This window comes from Amphiprion ocellaris, chromosome 24 (assembly GCF_022539595.1).
Source record: "Amphiprion ocellaris isolate individual 3 ecotype Okinawa chromosome 24, ASM2253959v1, whole genome shotgun sequence".
In the NCBI taxonomy this organism is placed as follows: domain Eukaryota; kingdom Metazoa; phylum Chordata; class Actinopteri; family Pomacentridae; genus Amphiprion; species Amphiprion ocellaris.
The window spans coordinates 15,915,806-15,938,656 of NC_072789.1; the positions used below are offsets into that span (position 1 = coordinate 15,915,806).

General features: G+C 42.8%; 1 long non-coding RNA gene and 1 pseudogene across 1 annotated transcript in view; one reads left to right on the forward strand and one right to left on the reverse strand.

The window, feature by feature from the left end:
• LOC111585573 (NLR family CARD domain-containing protein 3-like) overlaps positions 1 to 22,851 on the forward strand; it is a 63,488-nt pseudogene that overhangs the window by 36,357 nt on the left and 4,280 nt on the right.
• Positions 13,945 to 22,851, reverse strand: part of LOC118469228 (uncharacterized) — a 9,227-nt gene continuing 320 nt past the window's right edge. The window contains exons 2-3 of the long non-coding RNA XR_004846074.2: positions 22,561 to 22,851; positions 13,945 to 14,950 (exon numbers count right to left, since the gene is read on the reverse strand). The exon at positions 22,561 to 22,851 is cut by the window's right edge and continues 68 nt beyond it. This is a non-coding gene — a long non-coding RNA (uncharacterized LOC118469228). The remainder of the gene's footprint in view (positions 14,951 to 22,560) is intronic.

Consider the following 22,851-nt stretch of genomic DNA (forward strand, 5'->3'; position numbering starts at 1 on the left):
TCAAAATGCTCCGCAAAAGTCAAAGGGCGTGGCCATAGCGACCCCCAAAAATATTGATCCTTCGCCATGAAACAGGAAGTGGTGTCTAACTCTCTTGTACATGCTCCAATCCGCCTGAAATTTTACATGTATGATCAGAGACCTGCCTTGACAACATCCATGTGGTTATATACATTGACAGTCATAGCGCCACCTTGTGGTAGCAGGAAATAGACTTTTTTTACACTTTGATGTACTATTCTTAGCAGGTTGATCATATTCACTTCAAATTTGGTGACATAAGCCTGAACACGTCTATGATGACTCACGGAGAAAATGGTGGCTCGTCATCAAAGGGCGTGTCTGTGGCGGCGGGCGAATTTCAATTTCTTGCCATAAAAATTGAATTATTAATATCTCAGCTGTACGTGGTCCAATCTGGACCAAACTTGATATGATGGACACCAGTCTGGGTCTGAACATATCCACACTCATAAATTTAGAAAAGCTCATAGCGCCACCTATTGGCAACAGGAAGAAATCGTCATTACATTTGCACGTGCCATTGCCAGAAACTTTGTCATATCATTCTGAAAATTGGTCAGGTGAGTGGTCACACCTTGATGATGCCACAGTGTGAAGATTTTGACGATTCATAAAACGCTGTTGCCGTGGCAACGCATCGTTGCCGTAATAAACAAAGTACTTTTTGACAGGTTAAAAATGCTCAAATGCTCGCCAAAATTACCACACATATCTGGACCGGCAACCCATTTCATATTTTAGGGAAACTGTACATGTGTGTTGCAAAATGGCTCCATAGCGCCACCTGGAAAATTTCAAACAGTTACTACTTCCAGTACGTATGACCTAGAATTATGAAACTTGGTAGGCTTATGTAACTCGTCAAGACACACAAAAATGTAATTGACACCCATGCCCAAAACTCAACAGGAAGTCGGCCATTTTGAATTATATGTCATACTTTTTGACGATTTTGGGTCATTTTTGTACATTTTCAAAAGCTATAAACTCAAACAGGGTAACACCGAGAGAGCTGAAATTGGGCCAGGATGTACTCCAGGCATGGGTGATCAAAAGTTATCAAAATGCTCACCTTAAGTCTGAGGGTGTGGCCATGGCGGCCTTGTGAATTTTGATACTTTGCCATGAAAAATCAGCTGCTGTGTAACTGCCCTAAACATGCTCCAATCTGCCTCAAACTTTACATGTGTGATCAGAGTCCTGTCCTGATCACATCCATAGGCTGACATAAATTCTCGGTCGCAGCGCCACCTGGTGGATGGAAGGAAATGCTCTATAACTAGCCTGTACATGGTCCGATCTGCCTGAAATTTTATATGCGTGATGAGAGTCCGACCCTGATCACATCTGTAGGCCGACATACACTCTGGGTCGCAGCGCCACCTGGTGGATGGACAGGAAACGCTCTATAAGTAGCCTGAACATGCTCCAATCTGCCTGAAATTTTACACGTGTGATCAGAGTCCGGCCCTCATCGGATCCGTAGGCCAACATGCACTCTCGGTCGCAGCGCCACCTGGTGGACGTGCGCGGATTCGCCGACCAGCACGGATGCGAGGACCCGTCCAACGCTGCTTGCAGCTTTAATTAGGGTCCGAGCACCGACTGGTGCGAAGACCCTATTGGAATGCAAGGAATTATTATTATTATTATTATCATTATTTTACCGTCTTTTGAATTGCCTTTTTGGCGGCCTTATCATACCCCAAAACGCGTCAAATTTGGCATGCTCATCAGGACTGGCGAAAAATTTGATATTTTATGGGAGATGCGCATGTGTGTGGCAAAATGGCTCCATAGCGCCCCCTGGAAAATTGAAAATTTGGTCATTAGGCCAACTTGAACGACATTTCATCTACAGCTACAAAATTTTGTCTACATATTCAGTACATCAGGAAACCCAAAAAAGTCAATCATGGCCATACTGTAAATCGAACAGGAAGTCGGCCAACTTGAATTAGCTGTAAATTTTTTGAGATTAATAACTCCATGAGGGTAAGTCCGAGAAACGCCAAATTTGGCCAGTATATGCAACAGCCCCACCTGACAAAAACTTATCAAAATGCTCTGCAAAAGTCAATGGGCGTGGCCATGGCGACCCCCAGAAATATTGATCCTTCGCCATGAAACAGGAAGTGGTGTCTAACTCAGCTGTACATGCTCCAATCTGCCTGAAATTTTACGTGCGATCAGGGTCCAGCCCTGACGACATCCATGTGATTATGTACATTGACAGTCATAGCGCCACCTTGTGGTAGCAGGAAATTGACATTTTTTACACTTTGATGTACTATTCTTAGCACGTTGATCAGATTCACCTCAAATGTGGTGACATAAGCCAGAACACATTGATGATGATTCCCAGAGAAAATGGTGACTCGTCGTCAAGGGGCGTGTCTGTGGCGGCGCGGCGAATTTTGATTTCTCGCCATGAAAATTGAAATATTAATATCTCAGCTGGAAATAATGCAATCCGGACCAAACTTGATGTGATGGACACCAGTCCGGTTCTGAACACATCCACATTCATAAATTTAGAAATACTCATAGCGCCACCTATTGGCAACAGGAAGAAATTGTCATTACATTCTCACCTACCATTGCTTGAAACTTTGTCAAATCATCTTGAAAATTGGTCAGCTCAGTGGTCACGCCTAGACGATGCCACAGTGTGAAGATTTTGATGATTCGTAAAACGCTGTTGCCGTGGCAACGTATCGTTGCCGTAATAAACAAAGTACTTTTTGACAGGTTAAAAATGGTCATATGCTCGCCAAAATTACCACACACATCAGGACTGCTGAAATATTTGATATTTTAGACGAATTGCACATGACTGTTGCAAAATGGCTCCATAGCGCCACCTGGAAAACTTGAAACAGTTACTACAGCCAGTACGTGTTACCTAGAATTATGAAATTTGATACACATATGTAACTCTTCAAGACACACAAAAATGTAATTGACACCCATGACCAAAATCCAACAGGAAGTCAGCCATTTTGAATTATATGTCATACGTTTTGACGATTTTGGGTCATTTTTAGACATTTTCAAAAGCTATAAACTCAAACAGGGTAACACCGAGAGAGATGAAATTCGGCCAGGATGTACTACACACATGGGTGATCAAAAGTTATCAAAATGCTCTGCAAAAGTCTGAGGGCGTGGCCATGGCGGCCTCCTGAACTTTGATGCTTCGCCATGAAACATCAACTGCTGTGTAACTGCCCTAAACATGCTCCAATCTGCCTCAAACTTTACATGTATGATCAGAGTCCCGCCCTGATGACATTCACATGCTGAAATACAGCCACAGTCATAGCGCCATCTGGTGGATAGAAGGAAAAGCTCTATAACTAGCCTGTACATGGTCCGATCTGCCTGAAATTTTATATGTGGGATCAGAGTCTGACCCTGATCACATCCATTGGCCAATATACACTCTCAGTCGCAGCGCCACCTGGTGGATGGACAGTAAAAGCTCTATAAGTTGCCTGAACATGCTCCAATCTGCCTGAAATTTTATGTGTGTGATCAGAGTCCAGCCCTCATCACATCCATAGGCCGACATGCACTCTCGGTCGTAGCGCCACCTGGCGGACGTGCGTGGATTCGCCGACCGGCATGGATGCGAGGACCCGTCCAACGCTGCTTGCAGCTTTAATTATTATTATTATTTTTAGATTTTTCTTCTCCTGTTTTTTGAATTGCCTTTTTGGTGGCCTTATCATACCCCAAAATTCGTGAAACTTGGCATGCTCATCAGGACTGGCGAAAAATTTGATATTTTATGGGAGTTGCGCATGTGTGTGGCGAAATGGCTCCATAGCGCCCCCTGGAAAATTGAAAATGTGGTCATTAGGCCAACTGCCAGGATGTTTTATGGACAGGTACAATATTTGGTGGGCATGTGCAGCACATCAGGACACACTAAAAAGTCAATCACGGCCACGCCCTAAACCCAACAGGACGTCGGCCATCTTGAATTATCTGTAAATTTTCTGAGATTAATAACTCAGCGGAGATAAGTCCGAGAGATGCCAAATTTGGCCAGTATATGCAACAGCCCTACCTGATCAAAAGTTATCAAAATGCTGTGCGAAAGTCAAAGGGCGTGGCCATGGTGACTCATCAAAAATATTGATCCTTCGCCATGAAACAGGAAGTGGTGTCTAACTCAGCTGTACATGCTCCAATCTGCCTAAAATTTTACATGTGTGATCAGTGTCCAGCCCTGATTACATCCATGTGGTTATGTACATTGACAGTCACAGCGCCACCTTGTGGTAGCAGGAAATAACATTTTTTACACTTTGATGTACTATTCTTAGCAGGTTGATCAGATTAACCTCAAATGTGGTGACATAAGCCAGAACACATTGATGATGATTCCCAGAGAAAATGGTGACTCGTCGTCAAGGGGCGTGTCTGTGGCGACGCGGCGAATTTTGATTTCTCGCCATGAAAATTGAATTATTAATATCTCAGCTGGAAATGATGCAATCTGGACCAAACTTGATGGGATGGACACCAGTCCGGGTCTGAACATATCCACACTCATAAATTTAGAAATACTCATAGCGCCACCTATTGGCAACAGGAAGAAATTGTCATTACATTTGCACGTGCCATTGCCAGAAACTTTGTCATATCATTCAGAAAATTGGTATTAACTTTACCGACGCTGACGTCCAGAAACAGATAAAGCACATGATGGCCTTCATCGAGCAAGAGGCCAGTGAGAAAGTGGTGACACACCTTGACGATGCCAGTGTGAAGATTTTGACGATTTCAAACAGTTACTACAGCCAGTACGTGTCACCTAGAATTATGAAATTTGATACACATATGTAACTCGTTAAGACACACAAAAATGTAATAGACACCCATGCCCAAAATCCAACAGGAAGTCAGCCATTTTGAATTATATGTCATATGTTTCGACGATTTTGGGTCATTTTTAGACATTTTCAAGAGCTATAAACTCAAACAGGGTAACACCGAGAGAGCTGAAATTTGGCCAGGATGTACTCCAGGCATGGATGATCAAAAGTTATCAAAATGCTCCGCAAAAGTCTGAGGGCGTGGCCATGGCGGCCTCCTGAACTTTGATGCTTTGCCATGAAACATCAACTGCTGTGTAACTACCCTAAACATGCTCCAATCTGCTTCAAAGTTTACATGTATGATCAGAGTCTTGCCCTGATCACATCCATATGCTGACATACAGTCAGAGTTATAGCGCCACCTGGTGGATGGACAGGAAATGCTCTATAACTAGCCTGTACATGGTCCGATCTGCCTGAAATTTTACATGTGTGATCAGAGTCTGACCGTGATCACATCCATAGGCCAATATACACTCTCGGTCGAAGCGCCACCTGGTGGATGGACAGTAGAAGCTCTATAAGTAGCCTGAACATGCTCCAATCTGCCTGAAATTTTACGTGTGTGATCAGAGTCCAGCTCTCATCACATCCATAGGCCGACATGCGCTCTCGGTCGTAGTGCCACCTGGTGGACGTGCGTGGATTCGGCGCGGCTAATTTCGATTTCTCGCCATGAAAATTAAATTATTAATATCTCAGCTGGAAATGATCCATTCCGGACCAAACTTGATGTGATGGACACCAGTCCAGTTCTGAACACATCCACATTCATAAATTTAGAAATACTCATAGCGCCACCTATTGGCAACAGGAAGAAATTGTCATTACATTTACACCTACCATTGCCTCAAACTTTGTCATATCATTCTGAAAATTGGTCAGGTGAGTGGTCCCACCTGGACGATGCCACAGTGTGAAGATTTTGACAATTCATGAAACACTGTTGCCATGGCAACGCAATGTTGCCGTGACAGACAAAATACTTTTTGACAGGTTAGGAATGCTCATATGCTCGCCAAAATTGCTACACACATCACGACTGCTGAAATATTTGATATTTTAGACAAAATTGCACGACTGTTGATAAATGGCTCCATAGCGCCACCTGGAAAATTTCAAACATTTACTACGGGCTGTGTGTGTGACCTACAGTTCTGAAATTTGGTAGGCATGTGTAACTTGTCAAGATGCACAAAAATGTAATTGACACCCATAGCGAAAACCAAACAGGAAGTCGGCCATTTTGAATTATATGTCATATGTTTTGACCATTTTGGCTCATTTTTGTACATTTTCAAAAGCTATAAACTCAAACAGGGTAACACCGAAAGAGCTGAAATTCGGCCAGGATGTACTCCAGGCATGGGTGATCAAAAGTTATCAAAATGCTCCGCAAAAGTCTGAGGGCGTGGCCATGGCGGCCTCCGGAATTTTGATGCTTCGCCATGAAACATCAACTGCTGTGTAACTGCCCTAAACATGCTCCAATCTGCCTCAAACTTTACAAGTATGATCAGAGTCCTGCCCTGATGACATTCACATGCTGAAATACAGCCACAGTCATAGCGCCACCTGTTGGATGGAAGGGAATTCTCTATAACTAGCCTGTACATGGTCTGATCTGCCTGAAATTTTGTATGTGTGATCAGAGTCCGACCCTGATCACATCCATAGGCCAATATATACTCTCGGTCGCAGCGCCACCTGGTGGATGGACAGGAAAAGCTCTATAAGTAGCCTGAACATGCTCCAATCTGCCTGAAATTTTACGTGTGTGATCAGAGTCCGGCCCTCATCGCATCCATAGGCCGACATGCACTCTCGGTCGCAGCGCCGCCTGGTGGACGTGCGTGGATTCGCCGACCAGCAAGGATGCGAGGACCCGTCCAACGCTGCTTGCAGCTTTAATTATTATTATTCTTTCTTTGGCGAACTTTTGAATTGCACTTTTGGCGGCCTTATCATACCCCAAAACACGTCAAACTTGGCATGCTCATCAGGACTGGCGAAAAATTTGATATTTTATGGGAGTTGCACATGTGTGTGGGAAAATGGCTCCATAGCGCCCCCTGGAAAATTGAAAATTTGGTCATTAGGCCAACTGGCAAAGTGTTTGATCTACAGCTACAAAATTTTGTAAGCCTATTCAGCACATTAGGAAACCCAAAAAAGTCAATCACGGCCACGCTGTAAATCCAACAGGAAGTCGGCCATCTTGAATTAGCTGTAAATTTTTTTAAATTAATAACTCAGCGGGGGTAAGTCCGAGAGACGCCAAATTTGGCCAGTATATGCAACAGCCCAACCTGATAAAAAGTTATGAAAATACTCCGCAAAAGTCAAAGGGTGTGGCCATGGCGACCCCCAAAATTATTGATCCTTCGCCATGAAACAGGAAGTGGTGTCTAACTCTGCTGTACATGCTCCAATCTGCCTGAAATTTTACATGTGTGATCAGGGTCCAGCCCTGACGACATCCATGTGGTTATGTACATTGACAGTCATAGCGCCACCTTGTGGTAGCAAGAAATAGACATTTTTTACATTTTAATGTACTATATTTAGCACGTTGATCAGAATCACTTCAAATGTGGTGACATAAGTCTGAACACATTGATGATGATCCCCAGAGAAAATGGCGACTCGTCGTCAAGGGGCGTGTCTGTGGCGGCGCGGCGAATTTCAATTTCTCGCCATGAAAATTGAATTATTAATATCTCAGCTGGACATGGTCCAATCTGGACCAAACTTGATGTGATGGACACCAGTCAGGTTCTGAACACATCCACACTCATAAATTTAGAAATACTCATAGCGCCACCTATTGGCAACAGGAAGAACTTGTCATTACATTTGCACCTACCATTGCCTCAAACTTTGTCATATCATTCTGAAAATTGGTCACACCTGGACGATGCCACAGTGTGAAGATTTTGACGATTCATGAAACACTGTTGCCATCGCAACGCAATGTTGCTGTGACAGACAAAATACTTTTTGACAGGTTAGGAACGCTCATATGCTCGCCAAAATTGCTACACACATCAGGACTGCTGAAATATTTGATATTTTACACAAATTGCACATGACTGTTGCAAAATGGCTCCATAGCGCCACCTGGAAAATTTCAAACATTTACTACGGGCCGTGTCTGTGACCTACAGTTCTGAAACTTGGTAGGCATATGTAACTCGTCAAGACGCACAAAAATGTATTTGACACCCATGCCCAAAACCCAACAGGAAGTCGGCCATTTTGAATTATATGTCATACGTTTTGACGATTATGGGTCATTTTTAGACATTTTCAAAAGCTATAAACTCAAACAGGGTACCACCGAGAGAGATGAAATTCGGCCAGGATGTACTACACACATGGGTGATCAAAAGTTATCAAAATGCTCCGCAAAAGTCTGAGGGCGTGGCCATGGCGGCCTCTGGAATTTTGATGCTTCGCCATGAAACATCAACTGCTGTGTAACTGCCCTAAACATGCTCCAATCTATCTCAAACTTTACATGTATGATCAGAGTCCTGGCCTGATGACATTCACATGCTGAAATACAGCCACAATCATTGCGCCACCTATTGGATGGAAGGAAATGCTGTATAACTGGCCTATACATGCTCCAATCTGCCTCAAACTTTACATGTATGATCAGAGTCCTGCCCTGATGACATTCACATGCTGAAATACAGCCACAGTCATAGCGCCACCTGGTGGATGGAAGGAAATGCTCTATAACTGGCCTGTACATGGTCCGATCTGCCTGAAATTTTGTATGTTTGATCAGAGTCCGACCCTGATCACATCCATAGGCCAATATACACTCTCGGTTGCAGCGCCACCCGGTGGATGGACAGGAAAAGCTCTATAAGTAGCCTGAACATGCTCCAATCTGCCTGAAATTTTACACGTGTGATCAGAGTCCGGCCCTCATCGCATCCGTAGGCCGACATGCACTCTCGGTCGCAGCGCCGCCTGGTGGACGTGCGTGGATTCGCCAACCGGCAAGGATGCGAGGACCCGTCCAACGCTGCTTGCAGGTTTAATTATTATTATTATTGTTTAAAGATGATGGCACAAGTTTGCTATTGAGGAAGTTTGTATCAAACAAGGTACCCTTTGTACCGTTGAAGTAGCTCTCGGGTTCAAAAAGGTTGGTGACCCCTGCTGCAGAGTGACTTCCATGAGTAATATTTAACAGACAGCAGTGAGCGCCCCCTGCTGGTTCCCCTCAGTGTTGCTGTCAGTGATCCTGTAGGATTAACTGCAGTCCTGCTGCTACACAACAACCTCCACCACACCAACAACACAACTGTTCATTAACTGCTGACATTTTCTTTGACTTTATCAGGGAGCCACGATGACGTCAGAGGTGCTCTTGAATATCCTGGATGATCTGGATGATGATCAGCTGTCTCTGTTCCAGTGGTTCCTGCAGAAACCCAACAATGTTCAAGGCCTCCCAGCCATCACAAAGAGCCGACTACAGACAGTAGACAGATGTAAAACTGTGGATGTGATGGTGGAGACTTATGGACTTCAGAGAGCAATGCAGGTGACCAGGGTGGTTTTAGAGAAGATCCACAGGAATGATCTGCTGCAGAAGTTTCCTGCCAGCAGCTCAGGACCAGAAGGTCAGTCACAAGACAAGAACAACATGATATCATTACAGTCAGAAAGATGCATGATGGTGCTGCTGCAGTTTGATAGAGTTCAGGTTCTGTCAGTTTGTCCTGAGTCCACATGTAAGGTCAGTTCCTCTGTAAAATCTACTGATCAACCCTACTGACTGAATGCGGCCCCCTGCTGTTTAAACCTTGATAGAACACCAAAATTAGTTCTGTATGAGCTGACCCGTGAAAGCAAAGCATGTCCCACCTGTCCTCACCAAATTATGAGCCAATCAGACAGTTTCTGAAGATTCTTCATTCATACCGTTTAGCTGGGAGTGGTCCTGCAGTTTACAACCAGAGGGAAGCTGAGCAATGTTGTTGAAGCAGCTGCATTTCAAATCACAAACCTTTTAAATCTGAATACATGCTACAGTTTAACTCACAAAATATTCACTGTGTCCTGCAGTGTGCATCCAATTAGAACATACTACTTCATAATATGGTGCCTTAAACTCTGACTATCCCAGTCTGTAGTAATGTGGTGTGATGACAGAAATAAGTTTGAGCTGCTGAGAGCTCACAGTCAGATGTGACTGTGAGCTCTCAGCAGCTCAAACTTATTTCTATTTCCACGACACACTGTTAAGTGCTATGACTGTTCATAGAATGTGGGTCAGAACGGCCAGAAAAACATGTTAGTTTGCATTCTACAAAATCAGTTTGAATGTGGTTGGACATCTGGGTATTTCTGACATACTACATTTAACATAATATGTACTGGGATGTACTACATCTTTTTCTGTGTGTACCATCTGGGATGTTAGTATGTAGTACTATGTAACATTACGTTATACTTTTAAACCATCTACAACCTCCCAACGACCTACCACACTGGAAATGTCAAGTGTTCAGAGGGTTTGGATGGAGCAATAAGGCAGCCATGTTGGCTGACTATTTTAAGGGGACACTGTTGCTGCATCCTGGGCTTAGCTCCACCCTGGATGACTGTGGATGCTTTAGAAAGACAGCCCTTCTTCCCTCTATAGCAGGAAGATGATGAGGTGAAGCCAGAACACTCTGTTCTTCAGAATGGTCTGGATATGTCAGACTAATGTCAGAGGAACATCAGGTTTTACTTTGAAGGAGCAGTTTGATGTCAGAAAACCAGAGTTAATCAACACCATAAACTCATCAATAAATGCCAACATAAAGTCACTTCTAAGTCTGTTGTAGCTGAAATAAATGAAAGCAGTAGGCAGTAGAGAATATAACATGTGATCTCTGTCTGTCTGTCAGTTCATGTCAGTGATGTTGGGGAGACTTCAGAGAACAGAGAACCTTCCTCCTCTCAGACTCAGCCTCCTCTTCCTCAGACTGAAGGTAAAACTGATGGATTCTTTGGTCTGTAAAGAAAGATGGCAGCAGTTGTTTTGTACAACACAGAATAGTGGTTGGCTATGGAGTTGCATGAGGCAGCAGGTTGTAGTGTAGCTGTAGCATAACGGTCAGTTTTGTAGCTGGTGATCCTCATACAATTTTCTAAACTGGTGTCCATTTTAAGCTGGTTTCTGAGAGCCTTTTGATGGTGAAGAAAACTGTACTCACTGACACCTTGACTGTCTTCAGTTTCTCTGTAGGAAAGACGTACATTTTAACTTTACTCATTGGACTTGAACTACTTGAATTTCAAAAAAAAAAAAAAAAAAAGGAAAAATTGGGGCGTTCTAAAACTTTTGACCGGTAGTGTACTCTGATAAGGGCTCCAGTGAGCCCAGAACAGGGCTGCTGGTCCAGCTCTCTGATTTTAGGTTTTATTGTCTAAAGGGTCTTGCATTAATTGGAACTCTAAGAACAATTTAAACTGGACTTTAGGTAACCCACGTACCTTCTGACTGCCTCCATAGTTAACCATCTGGGTAGCCCTTTAGCTGAGTTGCTCTTTCAGTTTTTTCAGTCAGTTTTTTCAGTCACTTTCCTCCAAATGATCAGGGTAAATTGCTGCTTTATGTGTAGAGTTTAGGATGAAATCCCCAGGAATAAATTTAGAAAAATCTCACACTCACAATAGCCCAACTTTATATTACCATCAGATGCTATAGGTGGCCATTTAATAGTCCAACCTCTTTGTAGTTGCTTGTGTTTTTCCAACAACAACAGAGGTTTTTGTAGACACACACCTCACACTGTTCCCTTCATGTTTGACACAGATGAGACTGTTCCGGTACCAGAACCCCGTCCCATCAGATTTTACCAACAGAAGCTTCAGTCAAACTTCCAGGACACGTTTAAGGTTACAACAGAGGGGTGGGCAGCAGACGAGGAGCGTCTGGTTGATATCTACACAGAGCTGTACATCACAGCTGGCCGGGACATGCACGTCAACACACAGCATGAGGTCCTACAGATTGACAAGGTGTGGAAGCCATCAGACAAAGAGAGACAGATCCAACCCAGAGACATTTTCAAGCATCCTTCTGGAAAAGACATACCCATCAGAACAGTGCTGACCAATGGGATTGCAGGGATTGGAAAAACATTCCTTGTGCGCAAGTTTGTGTTGGACTGGGCCGAAGAAAGAAGCAATCAAGACGTGCATCTTATTTTCCCATTCACTTTCCGTGCCCTGAGTTCACTGCAGGGAAAAGAGTTCTGTTTGGCAGAGCTCATTCATTTCTGTATCCCAGAAACTAAAGATGTCACAGTGGAGGCTCTGAATTACATCTTCACAGCTCTGCAGTCATCAGGAAACAGCAGCTACAAGAAGAGCAGATTCAAACTGCTGTTTGTGTTTGATGGACTGGATGAGAGTCGCCTTCATCTGGACTTCGATGTCAACAACATTCCCACTGTGGACGTAACAAAGTCAACTAAAATAGAAATCCTGCTGAGGGAACTTATCAGTGGAAAACTGTTGCGCTCAGCTCGCCTCTGGATAACCACACGACCTGCAGCAGCCAATCAGATCCCTCAAAACCTCGTCAACACTACAACAGAGGTCAGAGGGTTCACCGATCCACAGAAGGAGGAGTACTTCAGGAAAAGATTCAGAGATAAGAAGCAGGCCAGCAGCATCATCTCCCACATGAAGAAGTCACGAAGCCTCCACATCATGTGCCACATCCCAGTGTTCTGCTGGATCACTGCTACAGTTCTGGAGGAGCTGCTGAGAACCAGAGAGGGAGGAGATCTGCCCAGAACCCTGACTGAGATGTACACAGAGTTTCTAAGATTTCAGATTGATCACACAAAAGCAAAGTATGGGCCAAAGAAGTGCATTCAGTCCATTAAGTCATTAGCTAAACTGGCTTTTGAACAGCTGCAAAAGGGCAACCTGATCTTCTATGAGAAAGATCTGAGAGAAACCAGCATCGATGTAAGGGAAGCCTCAGTGTACTCAGGAGTGTTCACAGAGATCTTCAAAGAAGAGCGTGGACGGAAACAGGAAAACAAGATGTTCAGTTTCATCCATCTGAGTGTCCAGGAGTTTCTGGCTGCTCTTCATGTCCATCTGACCTTCATCAACTCTGGAATCAGCCTCCTGGAAGAAGAACGACAAACAACATCCTGTTGGTCTGAAATGTTCCAAAGTTATTCAACAGGTTTCTACCAGACAGCTGTGGACGAGGCCTTACAGAGTCCAAACGGACACCTGGACTTGTTCCTGCGCTTCCTCCTGGGTCTGTCACTGTCGACTAATCAGAATCTCCTACGAAGCCTGCTGACACAGACAAGAAGTAGCTCACAGACCAATCAGAAAACAGTGGAGTACATCAAGGAGAAGATGTGAGGATGTGTCTGTAGAGAGAAGCATCAATCTGTTCCACTGTCTGAATGAACTGAAGGATGTTTCTCTCGTGGAGGAGATCCAACAGTCCCTGAGATCAGGACGTCTGTCCACAGATAAACTGTCTCCTGCTCAGTGGTCAGCTCTGGGCTTCATCTTACTGTCATCAGAAGAACATCTGGACATGTTTGACCTGAAGAAATACTCTGCTTCAGAGGAGGTTCTTCTGAGGCTGCTGCCAGTGGTCAAAGCCTCCAAGAAAGTTGTGTAAGTAGTTGGAGACTGAAGATCCTTTTTCATTTTGCTGCTGTTTCATCAGTATAATCTGCTTTTTGTCTCTTCAGACTGAGTGGCTGTAATCTGTCAGAGAGAAGCTGTGGAGCTCTGTCCTCAGTCCTCAGCTCCCAGTCCTCCAGTGTGACAGAGCTGGACCTGAGTAACAACAACCTGCAGGATTCAGGAGTAGAGATTCTTTCTGCTGGACTGGAGAGTCCACACTGTAAACTGGAAGCTCTCAGGTCAGGACTCACTTTGAAACTGATGTGATTTCTATCAGTGGATAAACAGCTAACCTGAGTACAATCATTTCTGCTGATGGGATTCATCAAATGAGCTTTTACTGAACTTGTGCAGGACTTTGTCCGGGTTTATTTTCTACATGATTAAATTCCACTAATCATTGTTGAGATTGTTGATTTGCTTGAGACGCATGAAATGTGCAGCAAAATGTAGGTGAAAGACAAACAAGAAAAGAGTGAGAAACATCCAGCCAAGTGTTGTCCGTCAGGTTTGTGTTGTTTTGTGTGTGCAGGCTGTCAGGCTGTCTGGTCACAGAGGAAGGCTGTGCTTCTCTGGCCTCAGCTCTGAGCTGCAAGACCTCAAATCTGAGAGAGCTGGACCTGAGCTACAGCCATCCGGGAGACTCAGGAGAGAAGATGCTGAGAGCTAAAGTGGAGGATTCAGACTGTAGACTGGAAACTCTCAGGTACAAACAGACAGACACTCTCAGGTACAGACAGACAGACAGTCTCAGGAAGCCCTAGCTCACTACAAAGATTGAAAGCAGAAGAACACTCAGATCAGTTACGCACCATGACTGAAAGGAAGGCGAACCTGTTAGCCTAGCTTTGCACAAAAACATCAATTGAATTCAATTTTATTTATATAGCGCCAATTACAGTCAAATTGTCTCAAGACGCTTTACAGAACCCATATCTTTATATGGGGGGACCCATCTGTTGCTGGCCTGCGGGTTGAGAGGGACAGAAGAGGTAGAGGGGGTGGTGGACAACGAAGCATGTAACACACATTGGAATGCATGCAAGATCAGAGTAACATAGATGAAATATACAAAGTACAAGCTAACATTGAAACTGATTCATAGTTTACTGTTATGGTGTACGGCTCTGGCATTAAATATACTACATATGTAGCTGGTAGTAAAATTCAAACAGTCAGTCGATGAACATATCAAGTATAGTGAGGGTGATGCAGAGTAGATTGGTGGAAATAGGCAGCTGGAAGCAGTGGGCTGGAGGAAGGTCAGCAGCAGCATCCCACAGGTGGAGATTAGGCCAGTTGGTAGGAGAACAACCACAGATCTGAAGCATCTAGCTCTGGGACCAGGGACCCTCGGAGAAAGAACACAGGGAGAAACAGAGTGAATGTAATGCAATCACGGTATATATAGTAAATACATAGGTAATTATGTATCCAGAGAGGTCCCCCAGCAGCCTCAGGCCTATAGCAGCAGAACTAGGGGCAAACTAAAGGGACGTCAAGAGGGGAAGTCAGTTGTGTACATGAAGACTCCAACTGACTCCCTCAGAGTCACCTTAGTCAGCCCTAACTGTAAGATTTGTCAACAAGGAAGGTTTTAAGCCTGGTCTTAAAAATAGAGGTGTCTGCCTCCCAAACCCAAGCTGGGAGCTGGTTCCACAGGAGAGGAGCTAATAATAATAATAATAATAATAATAATAATAATAATAATAATAATAATAATAATAATAATAATAATAATAATAATAATAATAATAATAATAATAATAATAATAATAATAATAATAATAATAAAAATAATAATAATAATAACAATAATAATAATACTTTTTATTTGTAATGCATTTTTCATTTAGGCAAAATCTCAAAGTGCTACATATAAGCTATAAAACGGATAAAAACAAAACAATCATGTAATAAAAACAGAGCAATCAGATAAAATAACAAATAAAAACATACATTCAGGGACACATTTGATGAAGAGCTTTGTTAAAAAGAAAGGTCTTTAGGCCTTTTTTAAAAACATCCACTGCCTGTTGAGCTCTCAGGTGCTCAGCTGGGCAACTAAGGTGAAGGCTCTGTCTCCCATGGTCCTGAGTTTGTTTCAGGGCGGGCAGAGGAGGTGACGGTTATTGGTGTGGAAGTTCCCTTTTGATGACTGATGAGTTCTTTACGGTATTCCGGAGCATTGCCGTAAATGCACTGATGGGTGAGAAGAGTTATTTTGTAGTTAATTCTGGAGGATATGGGGAGCCAGTGGAGTGAACAGAGGATGGGTGGAATATGTTGTTGCTTCCGCACTCTCATCAGGACCCCAGCAGTGCTGTTTTGAATATAATGGAGCTTCTGCAGGCAATGCACTGCCCAATGAGCAGTGCATTGCAATAGTCCAACCTGGAGGAGACAAAGACGTGGATGAGTTTCTCTGTCTCAGACAGGGCAAGGGTGCGACAGAGTTTAGCGATATTTTTGAGGTGGAAAAATTAAGACTTGCACAGATGTTTGATGTGGTTGTTGAATGTTAGGTGAGGGTCCAGTCTCAAACCGAGGTTGGTAACTGTTGATGAGATGGGAATGTCTTGTCTGGAAATGGTGATGGTGGTTATGGAAGATGTTTGGACCTGATAAGGGGTGCCGGCTTCAGTTTTGGAACTGTTTGGGCTGGAGAAAGTTTTGACTCATCCAGGCCTTCGTCTCCTCCAGGCAGGTGGTCAGGGTGGACCAGTACTGATGAAGTTGATGGTGATGATGATGATTGGCAATGATAATGAAGACAGCAGGGGAGCAGATGGGGTTTGGGACGGAAGATAACTAAAGGCTCTACCTCCCATTCTACTTTTAGAAATTCTAGGAACAACCAAGTAAGCCTGCAGTCTGAGAGCAAAGAGTTCTGCTAGGATAATATGGTACTATCAGGTCTTGAAGATACCATGGAGATTGGTTGTTAAGAGCTTTATATGTCAGGAGAAGGATTTTAAAATTGTATTCTAGATTTAACAGGAAGCCAACGAAGAGAAGCCAGTATAGGAGAAACATGAGCTCTCTGGCTGCAGCGTTTTGGATCAACTGTAGATGTTTCAGAGAGCTATTGGGACAATCTGATAATAAGGAATTACAGTAGTCAAGCCTAGAAGTAACAAATGCATGGACTAGTTTTTCTGCATCACACCTCAGGATGTTCCTGATTTTCACAATATTTCTCAGGTGGAAAAAAGAAGTCCTACAGATTTGTTTTACGTGCGAGTTAAAGGACATGTCCTGGTCAAAGATAACACCGAGGTTCCTCACAGTAGTGCTGGAGGCCAATGTAATGCCATCCAGAGTAACTCATATGCTTTGAAAGCAATTCTCCAAGATGTTTGGGGTCAAATACAATGACATCAGTCTTGTCTGAATTTAGTAGTAAGAAATTACAGGTCATCCAGGTCTTTATGTCCGTAAGGACAATCTTGCAGTCTGCCAAGCTGATTAGTTTCATCTGGCTTCATAGATAAATACAACTGAGTGTCGTCAGCATAACAATAGGAATTAATACAGAGCCTCCTATTAATATTGACTAAAGGAAGCATGTCTAATGTGAACAGTATTGGTCCTAAAACAGAACCCTGAGGAACTCCATGATTAACCTTACTATGCTCAGAAGAGTCATTGTTGACTTGAACAAACTGAAACCTGTCTGATAAGTAGGATTTAAACCAGTCCAGTGCTGTCCCCTTTAATGCCAAAACAATGTTCTAGTCACTGTAATAAAAGTTTGTCGGTCAGTGGTGTCAAATGCCACACTAAGGTCCAAAAAAACAAGTCTAGAGACCAGTCCATTATCTGACGCTATGAGAAGGTCATTAGTAACTTTCACCAGAGGTGTTTCTGTGCTATGATGCACTCTGAAGCCTGACTGAAACTCTTCAAACAAGCTATTCCTTTTTAAATGTTCACATAATTTATTTGCAATTGTTCTCCTCCAGAATTTTAGAGAGAAATGGGAGGTTGGATATTGGTCTATAGTTAGCCGAAACATCTGGATCTAGAGTGGCTTTTTAAGTAAAGGTTTGATTCCAGCAACCTTAAAAGCCTGAGGTACATAGCCTGTTACTAGAGAGAGATTAAAAGATCTAGCATTGAAGAATGAATTAAAGGTAAAGCCTCCTTGAACAGTCTAGTTGGGATAGGATCTAAAAGACATGTTGATGGTTTAGATGATTGAAACTGTAGAAATTAGCTCAGAGAGATGTATAGGAGAGAAGAAGAAGTCTAAATTTTCATCAAGTCTTACAACCAATTCTAAAGCATCTGTACTCGATGATACATCTGTGACATTTGTAGGAAGGGCCAGATTCATTTTTTTCTCTCATCACAACAATTTTATCTGTAGAAAAGCTCATGAAGTCGTTACTGCTCAGAGCTAAAGGTAATACAAGGTTCCACAAGAGCTCTGAGTCTTTGTACAGCCTGACTACAGAGCTGAAGAGAAACCTGGGGTTGTTTTTGTTCTCCTCTGTTAATGATGAATAATCATATAGTCCTGGCATCACTAAGAGCTTTTTATATAAATCACTAGACTATTTTTTGACAACTACGTAATCTTCCTCTAATCCAGTGTTTCTCAAATAGTGGGGCGCGCCCCCCTAGGGGGGCGCAAGAGGCATGTCGGGGGGGGCGAGGGCGACTGGGAGGAAAAGGTCCTTCAACACGGAACTAATTAGCTGAACTATTGTTTTAACGTCGGGCCTGTTTTTCGCGGACGTACAACAATACTGAAATTGTGCTGGCCCATAGACTGTATATGCCATAGATATAAAAAAAAAAATATATATTAATAACAATGATCTTCTGTATATTATCTATGGTATATGTACTGGCCGTTCAGACTCCGAAGTACAGACTCCCGAGAACGGGAGAACGCATCGTTAATGTGCAGTCGGAACACCAGCGTACACGTCACGTACTCGGCTCATCTCCTCCGATTGTTTTTTACCAGCAATGTCAAACATACGGCCTGTGGGCCCCACCAGACGGTCCATTTCGGCCCGCGGGCCGACTTTACAAATGATAAAAACTTACATTAACTGTAAATTGTAAATCTGTAAAACTGTAAATTTAAAATAATTTCTAGAATTTGACAAGTTGTTCTGATCATGAAGGGAAATACTAGATTGTTCAGTTCCAGATAGCTGTGACTTTTTATTTGTAATGCATTTTTCATTTAGGCAAAATCTCAAAGTGCTACATATAAGCTATAAAACGGATAAAAACAAAACAATCATGTAATAAAAACAGAGCAATCAGATAAAATAACAAATAAAAACATACATTCAGGGACACATTTGATGAAGAGCTTTGTTAAAAAGAAAGGTCTTTAGGCCTTTTTTAAAAACATCCACTGCCTGTTGAGCTCTCAGGTGCTCAGCTGGGCAACTAAGGTGAAGGCTCTGTCTCCCATGGTCCTGAGTTTGTTTCAGGGCGGGCAGAGGAGGTGACGGTTATTGGTGTGGAAGTTCCCTTTTGATGACTGATGAGTTCTTTACGGTATTCCGGAGCATTGCCGTAAATGCACTGATGGGTGAGAAGAGTTATTTTGTAGTTAATTCTGGAGGATATGGGGAGCCAGTGGAGTGAACAGAGGATGGGTGGAATATGTTGTTGCTTCCGCACTCTCATCAGGACCCCAGCAGTGCTGTTTTGAATATAATGGAGCTTCTGCAGGCAATGCACTGCCCAATGAGCAGTGCATTGCAATAGTCCAACCTGGAGGAGACAAAGACGTGGATGAGTTTCTCTGTCTCAGACAGGGCAAGGGTGCGACAGAGTTTAGCGATATTTTTGAGGTGGAAAAATTAAGACTTGCACAGATGTTTGATGTGGTTGTTGAATGTTAGGTGAGGGTCCAGTCTCAAACCGAGGTTGGTAACTGTTGATGAGATGGGAATGTCTTGTCTGGAAATGGTGATGGTGGTTATGGAAGATGTTTGGACCTGATAAGGGGTGCCGGCTTCAGTTTTGGAACTGTTTGGCTGGAGAAAGTTTTGACTCATCCAGGCCTTCGTCTCCTCCAGGCAGGTGGTCAGGGTGGACAGTACTGATGAAGTTGATGGTGATGATGATGATGGCAATGATAATGAAGACAGCAGGGGAGCAGATGGGTTTGGGACGGAAGATAACTAAAGGCTCTACCTCCCATTCTACTTTTAGAAATTCTAGGAACAACAAGTAAGCCTGCAGTCTGAGAGCAAAGAGTTCTGCTAGGATAATATGGTACTATCAGGTCTTGAAGATACCATGGAGATTGGTTGTTAAGAGCTTTATATGTCAGGAGAAGGATTTTAAATTGTATTCTAGATTTAACAGGAAGCCAACGAAGAGAAGCCAGTATAGGAGAAACATGAGCTCTCTGGCTGCAGCGTTTTGGATCAACTGTAGATGTTTCAGAGAGCTATTGGGACAATCTGATAATAAGGAATTACAGTAGTCAAGCCTAGAAGTAACAAATGCATGGACTAGTTTTTCTGCATCACACCTCAGGATGTTCCTGATTTTCACAATATTTCTCAGGTGGAAAAAAGAAGTCCTACAGATTTGTTTTACGTGCGAGTTAAAGGACATGTCCTGGTCAAAGATAACACCGAGGTTCCTCACAGTAGTGCTGGAGGCCAATGTAATGCCATCCAGAGTAACTATATGCTTTGAAAGCAATTCTCCAAGATGTTTGGGGTCAAATACAATGACATCAGTCTTGTCTGAATTTAGTAGTAAGAAATTACAGGTCATCCAGGTCTTTATGTCCGTAAGACAATCTTGCAGTCTGCCAAGCTGATTAGTTTCATCTGGCTTCATAGATAAATACAACTGAGTGTCGTCAGCATAACAATAGGAATTAATACAGAGCCTCCTATTAATATTGACTAAAGGAAGCATGTCTAATGTGAACAGTATTGGTCCTAAAACAGAACCCTGAGGAACTCCATGATTAACCTTACTATGCTCAGAAGAGTCATTGTTGACTTGAACAAACTGAAACCTGTCTGATAAGTAGGATTTAAACCAGTCCAGTGCTGTCCCTTTAATGCCAAAACAATGTTCTAGTCACTGTAATAAAAGTTTGTGGTCAGTGGTGTCAAATGCCACACTAAGGTCCAAAAAAACAAGTCTAGAGACCAGTCCATTATCTGACGCTATGAGAAGGTCATTAGTAACTTTCACCAGAGGTGTTTCTGTGCTATGATGCACTCTGAAGCCTGACTGAAACTCTTCAAACAAGCTATTCCTTTTTAAATGTTCACATAATTTATTTGCAATTGTTCTCTCCAGAATTTTAGAGAGAAATGGGAGGTTGGATATTGGTCTATAGTTAGCCGAAACATCTGGATCTAGAGTGGGCTTTTTAAGTAAAGGTTTGATTCCAGCAACCTTAAAAGCCTGAGGTACATAGCCTGTTACTAGAGAGAGATTAAAAGATCTAGCATTGAAGAATGAATTAAAGGTAAAGCCTCCTTGAACAGTCTAGTTGGGATAGGATCTAAAAGACATGTTGATGGTTTAGATGATGAAACTGTTGAAATTAGCTCAGAGAGATGTATAGGAGAGAAGAAGTCTAAATTTTCATCAAGTCTTACAACCAATTCTAAAGCATCTGTACTCGATGATACATCTGTGACATTTGTAGGAAGGGCCAGATTCATTTTTTCTCTCATCACAACAATTTTATCTGTAGAAAAGCTCATGAAGTCGTTACTGCTCAGAGCTAAAGGAATACAAGGTTCCACAGAGCTCTGAGTCTTTGTCAGCCTGACTACAGAGCTGAAGAGAAACCTGGGGTTGTTTTTGTTCTCCTCTGTTAATGATGAATAATATATAGTCCTGGCATCACTAAGAGCTTTTTTATAAATCACTAGACTATTTTTTGACACTACGTAATCTTCCTCTAATCCAGTGTTTCTCAAATAGTGGGGCGCGCCCCCCTAGGGGGGCGCAGAGGCATGTCGGGGGGGCGAGGGCGACTGGGAGGAAAAGGTCCTTCAACACGGAACTAATTAGCTGAACTATTGTTTTAACGTCGGCCTGTTTTTCGCGACGTACAACAATACTGAAATTGTGCTGGCCCATAGACTGTATATGCCATAGATATAAAAAAATATATATATATTAATAACAATGATCTTCTGTATATATCTATGGTATATGTACTGGCCGTTCAGACTCCGAAGTACAGACTCCCGAGAACGGGAGAACGCATCGTTAATGTGCAGTCGGAACACCAGCGTACACGTCACGTACTCGGCTCATCTCCTCCGATTGTTTTTACCAGCAATGTCAAACATACGGCCTGTGGGCCCACCAGACGGTCCATTTCGGCCCGCGGGCCGACTTTACAAATGATAAAAATTACATTAACTGTAAATTGTAAATCTGTAAAACTGTAAATTTAAAATAATTTCTAGAATTTGACAAGTTGTTCTGATCATGAAGGGAAATACTAGATTGTTCAGTTCCAGATAGCTGTGACTGAATGTTTTGTATTTTTGTAGATAAACTGTGATCTGGCAGTTACAATGCATGTGTAAATGATGAACTGAGGCATAATAGGCTACTGTTGAAATTGAACTTGTTTTCCTTAAGAAATTTCAGGTTCATAATATTTTGTAAAAAGATAGTTCATTAAATGTGAACATTTTCAGAATGTACTTTTTTTGAACGAAAACAAAGGGGAAAGTTGGAGTTGTGGTTATTTATAGGTTATTATGCTGTGATTTTACTGGTGGGGCCCACTGGAGATCAGATTGGGGTTTATGTGGTCCCTGGACTAAAATGAGTTTGACACCCCTGATCTTTACTGTGAAAAACAACAAAATGGAATCAGATAAAATAGCACAGCACTGCATATTCATGTTTTCACAGATTTTTTTTTAATATATATATATTGTCCTCCGAAGGGGGGCCCGACAGAAAAAATTTGAAAACCACTGACCTATGGAGTTCTGTCGTTATGTCAGAACTGGTTACATGGAACTAGTTGGTGAGCAGGGCAGATGAATACGTCGTCATGTGGCGCTATAAAACGGCTTTGTTTCCAATCTCTGGTTGTATGCTACCTTGGATTATGCTACATTCTCTAACTTTGTGCCCTTCATTATGGCTCCCAAGCGTCAGTCAGACTCTTCTGATGGTTTGAAGAAAAGGAAAGCCGTCTCCATGTGTGCTGTCTTCACTGCAACGTAAAAGCTGCAGCTGTCCAACTAGTTAAACTCGTTCTTGTAAA